At 37.1% G+C, this 18,206-nt stretch overlaps 1 protein-coding gene across 4 annotated transcripts in view; it reads left to right on the top strand.

Annotated features, from left to right (window-relative positions):
- The window catches only part of TAFA5 (TAFA chemokine like family member 5), a 463,715-nt gene that overhangs the window by 386,809 nt on the left and 58,700 nt on the right, over positions 1–18,206 (top strand). The window lies entirely within an intron of this gene.

Below are 18,206 nucleotides of genomic sequence, written 5' to 3'. Positions count from 1 at the left end.
TTAGTATTTTAAGAGGTTTAGAAATTCAGAGTAACTTAAAATAAAAATACTGTTGTTTATAAATGTCCTTATTGGTGATATTCATGCTGTTGCTAGATATTCACATAACCCTGGCATTCGTGTACTTAGCCTCACCTACATTCCAGCTCTGAGTGTTTCTAAATGTGCATTTCACATCTCCACAGGTCAGCTGATTTTATTTGCTTAAGCTGGTTTTGGAAGTTTTTTGATGTCTCACCTCTTCTGTGTCATTCCAAGACACAACCCCAACCAAAAAAAGCTTTCAGGCAGCACCAAATTAGAGCACTGGAATTATGTGGGCATGAGTGCTGTGCCAAATTAAGTTTTCCTCTTCCCCTTTGTCAGAAGTGGTCAACTTATGGAACAGATACATTAAATGTATTTGTCAGCAGTTAATCTACCAAGTTCCCTCACCCTTCTAATTGTACCAGGACCACTACATACAGCCCATGACTACAGAGGATATTTTTCAGAAGGCCAGTGTATCCCCTCATCCTAAACCAAACAATAGCTTTTAGAAACATTCAGGAAACTGCGATCTTGAATTTTCCATCATTCGTAGCCAAGACTGTTGGGGCATCAGAATCTTTGCCTATATTTAAGTTATGGTACCAGGTACATCTTTGCTTCAAAGTCCATATACATGCAGAGTCGTGAATCCCAATGTCTTTTCTGTCGTATCTTTTTCTGTGTCTCTCTCTTCATGATGGCATGCCTGCCATTGCCTTGTGAGAGATCTTAGCAGCAGCAGCAGCAGAAAGGGCTCTTACAAATACACTTATGTAGTATCATTAACTCAGCCTGATTCTCTTGTAGATCATCCTCAGCCAGGCTTACTCTAAATTTCTTCTTGGAGTTCTAGAAACTGGTTTAAGAAAATTGTGATCCTTATTGTCACTAAGAACCATCTATATTCTTAACTCCTACTGTCAGTCAGTTAAAGCTTCCTGAGCTCTGAGACCATTGCTTCATCAAGAATTATGCATCACTAAGTCCTCTAAAACTAATTCACATCTCAGTAGGGTGGTCCTGAAATTGCTAAGTTTTCTGAGATTACTGCCTTGTAATTAGAAGCGAGCCTGAAATACCATTTATATAATAAAATGTTTGTTTGTTCTACCTTTTATATTTATATAACAAGTTGGGAAAGCCTAGAACATTACACCCTTCTGCAGAAGGTCCTCTTCAAAATATTTTCTTCAAGATTAGCTTACAGGTAGAGTGCTGGGATGGTCTTCAGGGTCCCATGTCTTAAGTCCTTCAGGCACCGAGGAAGCTAAATAGAAAGAAAATCCTCATGAAGCTGAAGAACCTAAATAAGGTGGGGCCATGCTATTTCTTCATAATGTGCAAGTTCTCTTGTGCATTAGTACTGCTTCATCTAGAACAGTCTTTGAAAGCTGTGCACTCCTTTGTTGTACCAATCTATTGAAACTCACCCATTCTATTCTCCACTATCCTTATCAAAATACTCTTCTTTTATCCAAAAAAATGATCTTCAAGTCCTAAATCTGACATTCTAGCAAAGGTTTGGGGGTTTTTGTAGACTTCATGTTGAGAAGAGGTGGCAGAAACTTGAAGAACCACCGTAAAGACATTAGGTACTTTCCTCTGCTGTGAATGCTAAATAGTGGTTCTACTGATGCTCAGTGATTCATGCTGCCTGAAAAGTGACCACAGTTTACTCCAAGAATAATTTGGAGTAAAATGCTTAAGTTGAAATAATAATTTTTTAACATTTCAAATAACTCCATGGGAGAATATTTTTAGTGGGGAATTATAATAGTCTCATGTTACATTTTGTTTTATAAAGTTAGAGAAAATATGAATGCCTATTTTTGTGGCTACTTTAAAGTTATTGTAATTCCTGTACAAATAAATAAACTCATTTTTCAGATAGATAAGATTTATAGAGATATCTTTTATTTCAAGATTCCTTTTTCTGAACTCATACTTGTATTGGGAGGTTTCTTCTAGTGCCCAGTCCCCTCTTACTATGCTAGCTTAGGAACAGGACAGATTTAGATTCAGTGAGGTAAAATTGGTTTACTGATTAATTCTTAGGAACTAAAACTTTTCTTTTTGGTATGGGTTAATCTATATTTAAAACCAGTTAGTCCACTGTAAAATGAGCTACATCTTGATCCATTTGAGGTCTGAACTGTCACTTTGAGTAAGTAAACAAAAGCTGATTTTACCCCAGGCAACAACAGTAAGTTTCCAATAATCTATTTCATAGTTTTGTGGAATAATTTTTGTTTTCAGTAAAAAAAAATCCAACAAAACCTGCATGGGTTGTTTCTATTTCTTCTGTACTTTGAAACCAGAATTATGAAATATAAATAAAGCCACATCTGTAACTTGGGGTGTTCAATGACTACTGTGTCATAGTATGAACTCACCCAATAAATTGTGGACATTAAAAATGTTCAAGTGCATACCACACTTTAAAAGATACATTTTAGGGAATGCCTAAATTGTTAAGTTGGTCCTGATAAACAAAGAAACAAAAAATGCTCACAACTTTAATTTGAAATTCATTCAAAATTTCATTATTTTCTAGTACATCAGAAAAAGATTGTATTTTTATATAGGGGTAAGATTCTCATCAATCTCTAAATAAATAAAGAAAGAACATGAGTTTTAAAATGGCATAGGCAATTGAGATCTATAATGGATGATTCATGTCTCTGCATTGGAAAATTAGAGGCCCATCAAAGAGTGACTGCAAAGAGGCTGATACTAAATGTTGTTAGTATTGTTTACCACCTTCATCACCGTATACATTTAGGTAGACCTTTCCAAATTCTGAAATAGCATTGTAACTGGTGTAAGAAACAAACATGTTAAGGATTAATTCTTTACATTAATAAACAGAAATTGAAATCAAGGGAACAGGAAGAGTTAAATCACGTCCATATTAGAAATGGTAATACTGGGTCTTCCTGTGCTATGACAATTCTTAGCATAACAGATAAACATTCTAAATAGGATTTAGTTTCCTCAACTTACAATTTTAGTTCATTCAGATACTTAAGCATATTGAAGACATCTTGCATAGGTTTAGCATAAATGACATAGGACCTATACACCATTGAGAGGTGGCAGCTGGAAGCCATACAGGAGATGCGAGTTCACTAGAAACTAAATCTCATTCCTCAGCTGCTAAACCAGACAATTTGATACAGCACTGGCCACTCCTTCTGTGTATGCTTCAAGATAGATTGACATTGTATGGAGGTTCTGATTTCTTGCATGAATATGAGAAAATCAATTTTCATTTATAAGTGATTGCAAAGAGAGACTGAGGAAATGATGCTGAAGATTACTTGTGCAATTTCTTGATTCACTGTAAGTAGCACAATACATTGTAAAAAGAGATTTAATAGATGCTATGTGCCATGTGGTTGAACTGAAGGGGACTACAAGATATATTGTACATGTGGAAGAAAAACAGATATGATAATACAAATGAGGAATAAAGCTGGGAAAGATAACACAGAACTTGAGTATATAGTTTAAACCATCATTTTGATGCGCATGTAATATAAAACTATAGAGGTTGGCAGCTGATATGGCACATCAACATCAATAATTTTAAACTATGCTAAAATTATTACATATGCTACAAGTGTTAGAAGATGAAACTGTTGCACATGCACATCCATTTTTTAACATTTCTATTTTAAGAATACCCCCAAAAATTTCTGTTATATCATGCAAAGCAAGCTAGAATTTTTGAGCTGAACAAAGCAAGCAGTGAATAAAGAAAATGAAATTGGTGATACAGTATAGGGATTTTTATATTACAATTAACACATTCTTTCTTAAAATCATACTTGAAAATTAATTCAGAAAGTCCTGTCACATTGAAAATGGCCATTTCAACAAGGTACTGATGGAGGCCCTGTGAACAGCACATAATAACAGTTAACAGGAGTGTATTGATCTAAGTCAAGGTGGCCCAGGAAGTGACAGATTTGTGAAAGGTCTAATGTTATTTTATTAAGAATGGTTTCAAAAGCATGAAAGATGTTAAGCTCTTAAGTGTTATTGAAAAATCTGTGAAGAGTAGGCACATAACAGATAGTTCTGTTCTCTAATATTCCCCTGCTATATTTTTATTAAGTATCTGGAACAGAGCTTTAATATTTAGGAGCATTATGTTCACACACAAGTTTACTTTATGGGCAGAGGATAAAGTTGTGTATTTTTCTATTTAGGTAATTCCTGCTTGTGAGGCTTTGTTCTCAGCAACTCATCCTGTTCACTTGAATATGAGCATGCTAGGGTATGGAGAAAGACAATTCATTTTACAGAGTCGTGGTAAAGTGTTAGCCCAAAGCTTGGGCTATTCCTGTGTTTCTTTAGAGACTAGCAGTCTCATTAAATGGCTGCGACAGGAGGTTGGAAGTGAACAAAATTGCATGATCCTTGATCTAAATAAAACCAGGCCAGGGTGGGACAGTAAAATCAAATAGCAAAATATAGAAGAATTGGAGCGTTTCTTTCAACTGATAACTTCATGGTAGCCTGAACCAATCCAAATCCAGCCTGCCTCAGTTCCATTCTCCCACCCCTCTCCCTGTATATGTCTGATCTGTGTTTTGGGCAGATACTCAGTGCTTATGGAAATGTCAGGGATGTCAAATAGGCATCACTTTTTGCCAGGTTTGCTTATAGCAGCATCAGCTTCTGATTACAATACTGCAGATTAACCCAAAATAAAGCAGGTAGAGAGCAGTTAAAATTATTCTAGACCAAAACCACAGGGTACATCTGCCTTTATCACATAGTTCCAATATCTCTTGGGCCATCAAAAACTGCTGCCACATACAGTATTAGGGTTTGTTTTTTTTCAGCTAATGTTGCTATTCTTAGTCATTTGTATTTGTCAAAGAATTCTAAAAGTTGCCTCTGAGGTGCAGATAAAGTTTATGAAACACGTCCCTTACATGAAATACACTGGTGTACCCTACATGAAGGGGATATATTATTTTAAAGCCTATATGCTAAACTGTGGAGAATTCTGTACTTTTCTGGAGTGAGGATTTTAAAAGTAGCCTCTCTACTCTCTAATGCACTTTCCTATTTACATTAAAGCATTGAGCAACCTGGTCTAGTGGAAGGTGTCCCTGCTCATGGCAGGAAGGTTGTAACTAGATGGTCTTTAAGGTCTGATCCAACCCAAACCATTCTAGGATTCCTACTAATGGATATTGCACATCTCTAGGTAGAGTAAAGAAATCTGGATTTCACCTAGGACTGAAAGATATTCCCTTAAGAAAAAAAAAAAAAAAAAAAAAAGGTTGGAAAGGAAGCAGGATGTTGTTTGGGGAAATTCTTTTAAAGGAACATTCCTGAGACCTAGCTGGACATGTGATAATGCAGCCAAAAAAAGCTTGCCAGGAGCCAGTTCTGACCAGTGGGTCATAAAAATAAAAGGGGGATGGAGGAGGGGGAAGCATGGTATCAGTGGAAATAATGTATTTAATCTCTGTAAGTAGCTGAAAAGAAGTTGGCTGAGATCTGCAAGACTTGAGTGCTTTGTAAATTTTGGAAGCCAATTACAAATAATAATAAAGACCCTAAATCTTGTGATAGGGGCCAAACTTAGGAAGGGAGGGAAGCATGTAAGCACAATATGGTGTTTCCTTTAGTACCAGAGATCCATATCAACCCAGCACAGATCAAGGAAACAAGATAAGGAGTATCCACAGAGCATCTAGAGTAGATTGTCACCCTACTCCACAAATCACCTGCCAGACCGGGGCACATCCCAGGTGAGGCCCTCCTCTGAATGAGATCGAAGCACTAACTACTGACATTACTGCCGCTTTTTTTAAAAAAAATTATTATTATTATTTTCACTGAATATGTGTGAGACTTGAGAGATGTTGCTTCTCTCCCTTGGTCATTTTTTTGTGCTGGATTTGGACCTCTACAGGTGGCTTAGGCATGGTTTGAGCCTTGGTAGCAGATTAGGAGGTCTCTGTCGACTCAGGAGTATTTGGCTCCTGAAACATTGTTTTCAGGTAGTGTTAGATAGAGCTTTGCCTCTCAGACCAAGGTACTTCTGAAAATCTCTGGAACTTCTCAGACATTGATGAATCTCTGTGTCATGTTCTGTCTGTACCCAACATTATTTTACTTCAATTCACCTTGAGTGGAAGCTTGGCAACTAAGCTCTGACTAAATTAAGACTTTAATGGAATCTAGAGGATGGATACCCGTAAGGATTGAAAGATAATGTAGAAATCCCTGAAGCTAAATTGTAACTGATGACAGATCCTGTGAAAATGTAGGTAAAATACATCCTAGTCCCACAGAAAAATCAAAGAACAACCAAACATGAAAACTGTCTGTGCAGGGTTACATAAATCACAAAAAATTATTGAACTGACCAAAAAGGTGGCTAACAGGGGAGATGGAAATGAAGCCAGTAACAATCGATGACTAATTCAATATTATAAAATCATAGAGGAAGTGGAAGCATATATGGTGACCTGCAGAGATGGAAGTATATCTAGAGAAAAATGTAGGAGAGAGAAAATTAGCAGTTCAGTCTATTACATATGGAAGAGTTTCTCAGAGCTGGAAACTCCAACAGTTGTTCAGTTCAAAGCTGGCTTGGACAAAGACCTAGAGCTGTGGGGATCAATCTTGTATTGGCAGGATATGAAATAGATTAACTGATTGGTCTTTACCAGCTCTGGTGTTTAGGTCCTTTTCAAATCATCTTTATAAAAGTCATAAATGAATAGCTCATAGAGCATCTGAGGGGAGGAGTTGTGATACTCTGAGATTGCCTTGAGACATCAGACAGACTTAATTTTTCTCACAGAGATTAGCTGTCTGTTCAGCCAGACAGACACTGGTCACAGAAACTTGTCATTGAATTATGCTGTGAAGTAATACTTCATCCTCTTTTATGTGACTGAAAGGATATGGATGGATGGTAAGGTTCATTTCAGTATTATATCAGTCTTATGCATCCTGTAGCCAGAATTAACCCTTCAGAAGAATAACTATTGAGTGAACCCTCTCTGTCCCTGTCTCAACCCATGAGCTTTTAGTTATATTTTCTCCTCGCCATCCCACAATGAGGGGAGGTGTCAGTGAGTGGAAGTGTGTTTTTTTGTTGTCTGTTGGACCTAAGCCATGACACAACTAGAAATGCATTTAGTGTTACAGGTGATGTCTTAAGGAATGGTACTACCTCAAGTGTAGTGCTACTTTGGGTGAAGAAGGAATGTCCTCCTTCTTCAACAACCTCTAGATGTTTGACACGCAGCTCTAGCATGGGAAGGATCAGGTACCAGCCAGTTATATGAGTTTTTCACTTTGTCTGTGAGACATGACACAGCTGGGGCTTGGACTAGGACATCAATGATATGATGAGATTTCATTCTGAGAAAAGTCAATTTTGAATTCATAACTAGGCACAGCCTAACTGTCCAAGCCAAGGACAGGAGCAAATGTGCCCAGCCAGATGAGTAGATGCCTACCTAGATCTCCACAGGACCTTTAATTTTCTGTCCCCACTGGCATGTAAACAGTCTAGGTATCTCCAGGAGGCAATTAAATCTCTTCAGGCTATTTTTTACCAAATGTAAAAATAAAAATGCCTACATATTTCATGGAGAGCTGTCTGTATCCTCTGTTCTGTTCCTTGTTAAGTGTCAACTACTGGGCTTGAATAGACTATCCTGTGTCTTCTCCATGGGACTTCAAGATTCGCCACACTGTGGTTTAGCTTTTGCAAGAGGAGTGAAAGATGGTCTGATTAGAGATATTTGCCTGGTGATCATGGCATTTTCTGGAATGCAGGAACTGGGGATTCAGAGCCCTTTGCGATAAATAGGCCTAGATACAACTTACATGATTGGTCTACTAGACTGATATGCAAAAGATGAATGGTCCTGTTGTCATAATCCTTGGCCAAATTATGTCCATGTCTTTCCTGACTCCTCCTGGTGCTTTAGCCGGACTTCATATTCTTGTCTGCCTGAAGCTGGAGGATAGCAGAGGGAACTAGTTTTAGAAAGATATATATCCATGTCCTCAGAATTATACACTTCTATGTGTGTGTTACCAATGAAAATGTTTAATTTCATTAAAATGTAAATTCCATGCTAACATCAGAGATACCTAATAAATATAAATTCTAAAAGATACGCAAATTAGAAGCCTGGCTTTGGCAGGTTTAGATGTTTCAGACCTAACCTAAGATTTTAGGCAGCTTGCCTTATCTTTCGTGTTACTTGTCAAGTGATCATTGCAGAGTTTTGCACTCAGACTTTTAAAATCTTTCCATAGTAGATTACTGTTTGTGGAAGAAGAAGAAATTGTAGCCCTTGGGAATCTGAACTCAGGCTGTGTCACATCTCGGCTACTGCAGGCAATCCAAGGATCAAATTTACCCATATAGCACTGGAGTAAGCATGTTCAGTGGAGGTTGGGGAGTGAAGCAAAGCACATTTGTGGGAGGCAGACTCCAAACATTTAAGTTTGATGCCTAGCTTTGTTGTTATAGTCATATTTTATGTCTTTATTTTTAAGTCAAATCATCCTCTGGTGCTTTCATTCCAGGAAACAATTTGACCTGGCAGAGTAGAGCTTTGCTTTCACTTCTGTTTCATTTGTTGTTTGGGAACAGAGATTAAGAACATACTTGAACTTTTTAAGTATGGGAGTCATCCCATTTTCCAATAACCTGTGTTGCATTAAACAAACTGCCTTTCATCTCTGTTTTTCTTTTGTGAACTGCTGCCTTCTCTTTATTCTCATTCTTGATGTAACCAGCTCTACTAAAATCAATGGTATTGCATCAACAATAAATACGTGTGTTTATATTAGAACAGTAGGTCTTCTAATTACAATATTAATGCTCTGTCAAATGGCTGTGTTTCATCAGTAATCTCCTAGTCCTTCTTAATGATAAAATATGTAAGACCACTGACATGTTTAAAATTATATTGGTAAGTTAAGCCAGGAGTACTTTGGTAGCATACTAGGCAGCTGTTCTGCTCAAGAAAGTGTGAAAATGTCTCCACCTGCATTACTGAAATAGTCACACTGTTCTGAGGGGTTGTCATCTGAGTATTATGAGATCAATATATATACTTAGTAGTGCAGAATCCACTCCCATTTCATGCTCTAGAAGTAATATTTTATTTTTCATTTAGGAAAATCAAAAGAAAACTGGGCCAAAATGTTGTCTTATACTATGTTTTGTGCCAAGCTTTTATTATTTTTAATTCAAATATAAAATAAAACTGTAATAAGATAATATATATGTTGTGTCTTCAATGGTGAACTTGAAGGAAGTAAAGGGAGTTGACAAAATCACATCTTCTTCAGTTTAGATATTTTTTGTGAAAGCAAGAAATGCAGGATTTTATAATGCATATATATTAAAATTTGTCAAATGAATGAACTTTTTAAATGAAACAAAAAACTTTGGACCATCTCCCAAGCTGTTGTAAAAGTTGCTGACAAAGCAGTATATATTTGAGTGTTACTCCTATTGGAAGATACAGTAGTGAGCATATTTGTCAGCTCTTAACAAAATTATCGAAGTACAGAGAATTTGCAGACAACACAACTTTTGAAAGGATAACAAAAATAGACATGCATAAAACATCTGCCATATAGATGTCTGCTTTCATACAAAGAATTCTGCCATGAAACTGAGCATTAGATTAAAAATTGGCACCATAGCTTAGAGAAGTATTTAGCTAGCTTGTAAAAAGTTAAATATCTGCGCAGCAGGGTTTATAAGGCTTTTCAAGGAAATCTTCATTACAGTGTTATTAAACTTACACAATATCACAAAATCTGAAAGGAAAAAAAAAAAAGCCCTGTAACAAAACCATGCTTATTTGCAGTTACTAGATGTTTTTGGTTTGTGATGTTTCTTTGTTTTTTTAGTATATCTTACATTACAAATTAAAGTGTGTGGTGTTTTAGTTGAAAGGTTGTCCTGTGAACTGTGACACTAATGAAGCAGCAGTCTTTATTCCATGTAATCCTGACTAGTTTTCCTTCATGTTATCCAATACTCCAAGGCCCCCAGCCCGTCTCAGAACCTGGAAATGCCTCTAGGCCTCTTCTGCGTCTCATGTCTCCCCTCCCTACTATATCCTGTACTTCTTCCCTCCTGCCAAATCCCACTCATACCCTATCTGTCATTTTTGCCCTGCTGGCAGTAAGAATGCGATGCTTGTGCTGACTAAGCATCCAGCTGCAGTCCTCCCCACATTAAACCTTAATTTGTCATTCAAATTTTTTTTACTCTGTCCTGTTGCCAGCCTTTCAAATATTATGGGACTTTGTGTTTTTAAGATCTCTATCATATTTAGTTGAAAGTGAGAATGATATCACAATTGCAAAGACAGAGTAAGTGTTTAGAGCACAACTTTTTATTACTGCAGAGCAGAGAATTTGGGAAATTGATATCTTTTCTTCTTTCTCTCTTGTGGCTCCACTTTTGGCAGGTCTGCTTGCTGCATAGGGAGACTGATTGATCTCTCACAGTGTGGAAATGGCAGGTGCTTGTTAGGCCCCCAGTGGGACTTACTCCAGTCTGCAGTGATTTCACTTTCTTCAAATAGTATTCTTAATAGGCTCCATCTTTTGGTCTCTCAGTCTTTAACCAGCAAACAAAACCTGAACCTGTTAAATATATCCAGTTTTCCATGTTTTAATTATGCTGCTTTAGTGCACAATCAACAGACACCTGGCTTTTAAAAGGGAATGAGTGCTTGACAATGAGTGCTTGACAAAGGATTGATTTTATTATTCAGATTATCTTTAGTCCACATCGTTCTACATTTAAACAAAAACAAAGCCTTAATAGACAGGATTTTAACTCAAAATACTGCCTTCTCAACAGAAAAAATTACAATGGATGCTATGTTTTAAGGAACTGGGGGCTCATTAATAAAGAAAGAGACTTCTCAACAAAAAAGAAATGAAACTTCATTTTGTAGGTTTTTTAAAAAATGTGAGTAAATCATAGATCTGTTTGTGAAATAGAGGCTTATAATGCTGATCGTTACACTTTGGTTATTGGTGAATTAGCCTTGTATTTTCTCTGAATCATTAACTGAATTAATTTACCCTCTAATATTAGAAGCACTAGTTATCAGCTAAGTTGTTCGTGGATTTGGAAAAGCTGATTGTGTTGCTAAATAATGTTCTAAGAAGGAAATTTTAGGAAAACTTAAAACATTGATTTCAAAATATCAAGTGGTGAGACTCAAAAATAATGCTAGATAAAGGCTTCTAATGGTCTTAATTTAAAAGATTTCACTACACTGCTAGGGCAAACTTGTCTAACACCAATTGCCAGTCATGGGATCTTATTTTACAATTTTTTGCTGGATTGGCAAGCACATTATAAAAATCTTTACAGTCTGTGACTGAGTCACTTCTTCATTCATCTTTTCCTTTGGTAAGAGTATGTCAGATTCTCTGAATTGCTCAGGTCGGTTTTCGTTCCTTTATTTTCTCGAATGTCTCTCAGAAACTCCTCCATTCTATCTGAGATCTTCTAGATTACAATTTTAGCAGGACTGAGCAGAGTGGTACAGAATTGGTTGTATCTTGGACAGCAGTGCTCTACTCAGTAGTGAAGGTCCTCCCTTTATAGGTGCATTAGGTGAGTACCTTACAGGAATGTCATATTCAGCTGAGTCACAGTCCCACAGCAATCTGCAGAGTTATTTTAGCCCAGAATCTTGTATAAAATCCTGTAAGAATGGCATTTCTTCTTCATGTAGATATAATCTTTTTTTTTGGCCATAGAATTTATCTATCTATTTATTACTTATATCATATTCACGCCTTACCAAGCAATCACAATTGTTCTATAGCAGGGATGAGATCTGCTCATTTACCCGCTCCCATTCTTTGTGTTACTGTATATTTACCAGAGGTGATGTGGGGTGTTGATTATGTTGCAAGTTACTTACGTAGAGGTTAAAAACCATAGGGCCAAGAAGTGACCTACTTGCAAGAAAAAACAATTAAGATTTTTTATATTTGCAATTTGATAGGCAGCCAGCTACCTATTTTTAATGAGTTCTCTTTTTTTTTTTTTTTTTAACCTTTACAATTTTCTAAAATCCAGATGTCTTTCAGGTAAAAACAGTTTCAAAACTGAAGTTTATCAGCATATCAATTGAATCAGGATTTCCTTTGCATGCACACAGAAAATGTAAATGTTGTGAAATAAAAGTTCATGTATAATGTCTTTCTTTGTGGTCTTCCGGATTATCAGCAGACTGAGTAGAAACACATTTAGGTCAGCCTTTATATTTATCCTATGATAAAAATCCCGTGTCTTCTACTTTGTAGAAGCTGGTGGGAGATAGGGTAGTTAAGATCTAGTTTTGCTGTTGGAGTATCTCATGCCTTCAGCATAATTTTACAACATAACACATACTACTTTTCTTTTGTAGAAAGGAATAGAAAAACTCATAGTGTCTTAGTCCATAAGAGATATTTTCTATATGCTTAAAATGTTGCATCAAAAGTAGGGTAAAACCTTTGTAAAATCCTTGAGGGCTGCTTAAGGAATCTTGACAATCCTGTGCCTGTCCATCTGGTTTTATTATAAGAAAGTCTATCCAAGACTATGAGAAAGGCAATAAAATCCATAAGTTTATCTACCAAATTAAATGTTAGGTTGTGTGAAATATTCAGGTTGTAGTTAAGATAGAAGGAATTCAAGTACCTTATCTATGGGGCTCAACATTTCACAGGGATCAGTTACGAAGAGGTATGAACAGGTGGAAATTTTTATTTCACCCTTGTAAAAGTGTTTACTAGCAAAGTGTGACATTTACAAGGTGTGCCTGTCTATGCAGACTCTCAGATTTATGCCAATGAAGGACAGTCACAAACATTGTTACCACTGTTTCTATCCACTTATGTGCATAGAACTGCTATGTTGGATTTCTACCCTTAAAAATTATCATTCTGTTCCTAAACCCAAAATACCCAGAATTACAACCAGTCCTGCCACTGTTTAAGGACAAAGTACATTGGATTTCTCCTTTTTCTTGCAGAGTCAGTGATGTTTAAAGTGTTACTACAAATTTTTAAATTTGTGTTATTGAGCAGAAACATAGACCATCAAAAGCGTGTAGAAAGACTGATAATCTTCAAAGGGGCAGACATCTCAGACTATGCCACACAGCATTGCTACTAAATCAAATGTGAGATCTTGTATTGTTTTAATTCATGCTGCAGCCCATGGAAACTGGCCTGAATGAGGGCTAAATAAAAATTCCCAGGAATATGGTCCTTGTTTAATCTGTTAAAATCAAATCTATGAGCTTGGATTATCTTTTTCTTTTTTTTTTATGATTGGTGTCATTTTTAAGCTACTTGAGGTGTACTCTCTAGAGTTGTACTGCTTGTGGGATTTCTGTGTGGCAGCTTGGTGAGTAGACAGTATCTTAAATTCCTAGAAGAGATATTACATTAAAAGGGGGACAGAATGAGCTCTGTTCAGGCTAATAATGTTTTTGAGATCTCTATCAAATTTAGTTGAAAGTGGTCTGGAGACTCAAAAGTTAGTCTTTTGAGAAGGGACTACTAGACCTAATTATTAGAAACCAGGTTTGGAGTCTTAAGTAACAAATTTAGTGTGTCCTTGTTGATGTTTTCAGAGGGATTTTTATGGATTGATTTTGTACGTATCACAAGTTATCACAGCTTTGCTGACAAAATTATGCACTGAAAGATATAATGGAGCTCCCAAGAGTATTATAAATATGTCTAAGAGTGCTACAAATCCTAGGGCTTTTTGTTTTGGTTTGGTTTGCTTTTGTTTTTGTTTTTAATGAGGCCTTGATCCAGGCACAGCCTTACTCATAAATCATCTACAGATTGTGAAATTTTTGCTAGCATCAACAAGCCTGAAGACATGCTACACTGTATTGACTACAGCATCAACTATGAATTTGTGGTACAAATTCTAAGTTGTCAGCAATGCTGCATGAATAAAATTGCACTGAATTCTCCGTACATTATTTCAATAATAGCCCCATAATTCCATGTTCAGAGATGAGAATGATCTCAAATAAACCTTCTTATACGATAAGATTTCCTTTTCAATGATAGTTTCATGACTTCTTACAAATGCAGAGGTAGACAATAATTATGTCAGGAATATAGACTTTTATCTATAAACACATAGTTCTGTGCATGAGGGTATCTTCCACAGACCTGAGAAGCTAAGAGTCAGCCTCTGCTCCTCCACAACTGAATCTGGCCTATTCTGTGATCCAGGTTTAGAGGACTTGAACCTTCCTTGTAGCCAATGCTTCCAGGGCAGACAGCAAGTGAAGCAGAAGTGAGCATGGATTTCACATGACTTTTTCTCAGCAGTGTGGGAGCAGTTTCCAAGCATGTTGTACATGGATGAGTCTTTAATGTTGAGCAATTACTGAGGATTTTTTTCCCCTTTGTTTTTTCCCTTCTCCTTGAGAGCAGGACTGAAACCCCAGCCTCTTTACTTGCTAATGTTGTTTTCTGAGACTTACTAGACATAGAAAAGCATAATTTATTGAGCTTGGTTCAGTAATATTCTGTTGACCAGCATTAAGGATGTATATTTCATCTTATTGCACTGCTTCATACTGGCTGTACTATATAATGTAAGAAAAATCCAGGGTTTCACTGTTAGTATATAATGGCACCAGTAATTGAATTGCAGGAAGAGATTTGCTAATCTTTGATGTTCTCTTCATTCTGTTACTTCTTTATGTTCTGGCTATGATTTCCAAGTGTTCATTTTTTGTTTGGTTTTGTTGCTGTTCTTTGGGTTTTTCTGTTTGTTTATTTTGGTTTTTTGTTGTTGTTGTGTTTTTTTTGTTGTTGGTTTTGTTTTGTTTAATTTTGATTTTGTCTTTGTTTTTTTCCTTCCTTTTCATAGTATGTGTGAAAAAGGTCTGCTGTTGATGAATAATAATCAAACACTTTTGAAGTTTGTCCTGCTTTTGACTGAGATAGTTTCAGCATGGAGAGAGCTAATTTTCCTCTTAGTAGCTAGAATAGTTCTATGCTTTGGCTTTAGTACTAGAGTTGTTATGAGACAAATGTTGGTAATACATGAAAAACATGGGTTTAGTTCTTGCTAAGAAAGAAAGAACTTTTCAAAACTCCCCAAGTTTTGCTAGTGTGCATGTGCACAAGAAGCTGGGAGGGAGCACAGCCAGAGCAACAGATCCAAACTGGCCAATTAAATATTCCATATCATGCAACATCATGCTCAGTATATAGATGAGGGTGAGGGTTGGCTGGAAATCAGTCTCTTGCTCTTTTGGGATTGTGGTTTTGGGGATTTCTCTCCTCTGGGATCACTAACCAGGGATGTACTGGGTATTGGTCAGCAGGTGGTGAGCAGTTGCACTGTGTATCACGTTTGTATATTGTATTATTGTCATTATCATTATTACTGTTGTCATCATGACTGTTATTTTTCCTCCCCCAATTATTTCTCCCCACAAGTCTCTTTACCTTTACCTTTCCAATTCTCACACCCAGGAGGTGGGGGGGAGTGAGTGAGTGGCTGTGTGGTATTTTAGTGGCCTGCTGGGTTAACCCATGACAGTCCTTTTTGGCACACAACGTGGGACTTGAATGGTTGACATTACAATAGATTTGACCAAAATGTGTTAAACTTTTCAGTAAATGAGTAACATCCATTAACTAACTGATTTCTATAAAAGCCCATAAGATGTCGATAATATTGCTCACAAGTTATTTCTAACTGGATTATTCTTAAGTGGCCTAATATCAGTGCAGAAAGAAACTAATAGGTTATATTTCTTAATACTCTGATACTATATTTGTGTGCTATGAATTCTGGAACAGACTCCTTTAAAAATCATATTCCATTAGGAGGCAATAAAGAGAAAAAGATGAAAGAATAAGATAACTGCAACAAAGATTATTAACCCTCTAAAATAGGGCTTATGTCTGTGATTGTAAAGTTTATAGCATATTTTTTGGTAAAATATTTTTGTCCAACTGTGCCTCTTAGCTCCAGGAATCTTCCCAGAGCTCTTATGATATAATTGCCACAGTGAAATTTCATACTTGACTGCACCTGACCCCCAAAGAGTCCTCCATGGTGCAGGTGACAGGAGCAGGAACTGAACTGAGGGTTTGGAAAGGGGAAAAACTGCAAAACACAAATCTATTACTATTAGATGAGTTCTAGACTTAACTCTTGACGGGGGAAGACTACGGGTGCTTTTTCAGCTTGAATAAAGACTTCAGATTTTGCTTAATTCACACAAATGGACATTGAGTAAAACAGGTCAACTGAAGCAAAAATCTGGCAATTGAATGTGAGGCTGGGATTTCATTTTTATGCTGTGAATGAGCTGGAGTGGATAATATTTGTTGCACCATTGTGCAAGCACACTGTGTATATAATTGTAATATAATTGCATTTTACGTGACCAGTTTGCAATCTTCAGAATAAGTATAAACTTTTGGAAGAGTTTTACTGTTTATTTTTCAAGATTTAAAACCAAACAAAAACCCAAAAAAAAAAAAACACAAAAACAACAAACAAAAACATTTTCCCGGTTAAAAAATAACCAAACAACAATCTCTACCTGAGAAAATTGGAATTTCAGAACTTTCTGCATGTCAATGTGTGTAAGTGTAAGTTTTTTCTCAGCTTTGATATGTTTGACTTTGTTTAAATTTCCACTGTTCTGTTTCAGTGATGAAAATGAAGAAATCTGAAAATTGCCAAGAGAGGTGATGCTGTAGTCTAGGTTATAGAAACCAGCCCCATGGAAAAAGACCTTGGGGTCCTGGTGGACAACAAGTTATCCATGGGACAGCAATGTGCCCTGGTGGCCAAGAAGGCCAATAGTGTCTTGGGATGTATTAAGAACAGTGTGGCCAGTAGGTCAAGGGAGGTTCTCCCCTTGTACTCTGCCCTCGTAAGACCACATCTGGAGTATTGTGTCCAGTTCTGGGCTCTCCAGAGCAAGAGAGTCCAACAGAGAGCTATAAGGATGATTAAGGGACAGGAACATTTGCCATATGAGGAAAGGCTAGGAGACCTGGGGCTGTTTAGTCTTGAGAAGAGAAGACTAAGAGGGAACCTTATTAATGTCTATAAATATCTGAAGGGTGGATGTCAAGAATGGGCCAATCTTTTTTCAGTGGTGCCCTGTGATAGGACAAGGGGAAATGACACCAAGTTACAACACCTGAAGTTCCACCTCAACATGAGGAAAAACTTGTTTACTGTGAGAGTGATGGAGCACTGGAACCAGGCTGCCCAGAGAGGTTGTGGAGTCTCCTTCATCTGGATGTGTTCCTTCCAACCCTTCTGATTCTATGAGTTATCTTGGAGCCTCCTAGAACATGAGTTACTGTCTGGTGGAGGCAATTTCTTGTTCTAGGTCCTGGGCTAAAAGACTTCTTGAACTGCTCAGCATTCGATTTCTATCTCCTCCCTTTTAATGTTCTATGCTATCATGTTGTGATGACTCATTGGCTTTTCGTCAAAAGCAAAACATAACAAATACACTGTTTTATTTATTGTACTAAATGAAAAAAAAAAAAAAGTCTTCTTTCATCTTCATGATGTGAAAGATGTTGGGGGATTTTATATCATTGCAGATGTTAGCACCTTTATGCCATGTAAATCAGATATGTTAATGATCATAGAATCATAGTATCATTAAGGTTGGAAGGGACCTTAAAAATCATCAAGTTCCAACCCCCTGTGCCATGAGCAGGGAACCCTACCACTAGATCAGGCTGCATAAAGCTTCGTCCAACCTGGCCTTAAAAACCTTCAGGGATGGGGCATCAACAACCTCCCTGGGCAACCCATTCCAGTTCCTCACCACCCTTAGAGTGAAGAATTTCTTCCTAATATCTAACCTAAATCTCCCCTCTCTCCATTTAAGACCATTACTCCTTGTCCTAGCACTCTCTTCTCTGATGAAAAGCCCCTCCCCAGCTTTCCTGTAGGCCCCTTCAGGTAGTGGAAGGCTGCTATAAGGTCTCTCTGGAGCCTTCTCTTCTCTAGGCTGAACAGCCCCAACTCTCTCAGCCTGTCTTCATAGCAGAGGTGCTCCAGGCCTTTCATCATCTTGGTGGCCCTTCTCTGGACCCTTTCCAACAGGTCTATA

Source organism: Apus apus, chromosome 1 (assembly GCF_020740795.1).
Source record: "Apus apus isolate bApuApu2 chromosome 1, bApuApu2.pri.cur, whole genome shotgun sequence".
In the NCBI taxonomy this organism is placed as follows: domain Eukaryota; kingdom Metazoa; phylum Chordata; class Aves; order Apodiformes; family Apodidae; genus Apus; species Apus apus.
Note: the sequence above shows the minus strand (reverse complement) of the source record. Positions and strands in the feature narration are given on the sequence as shown.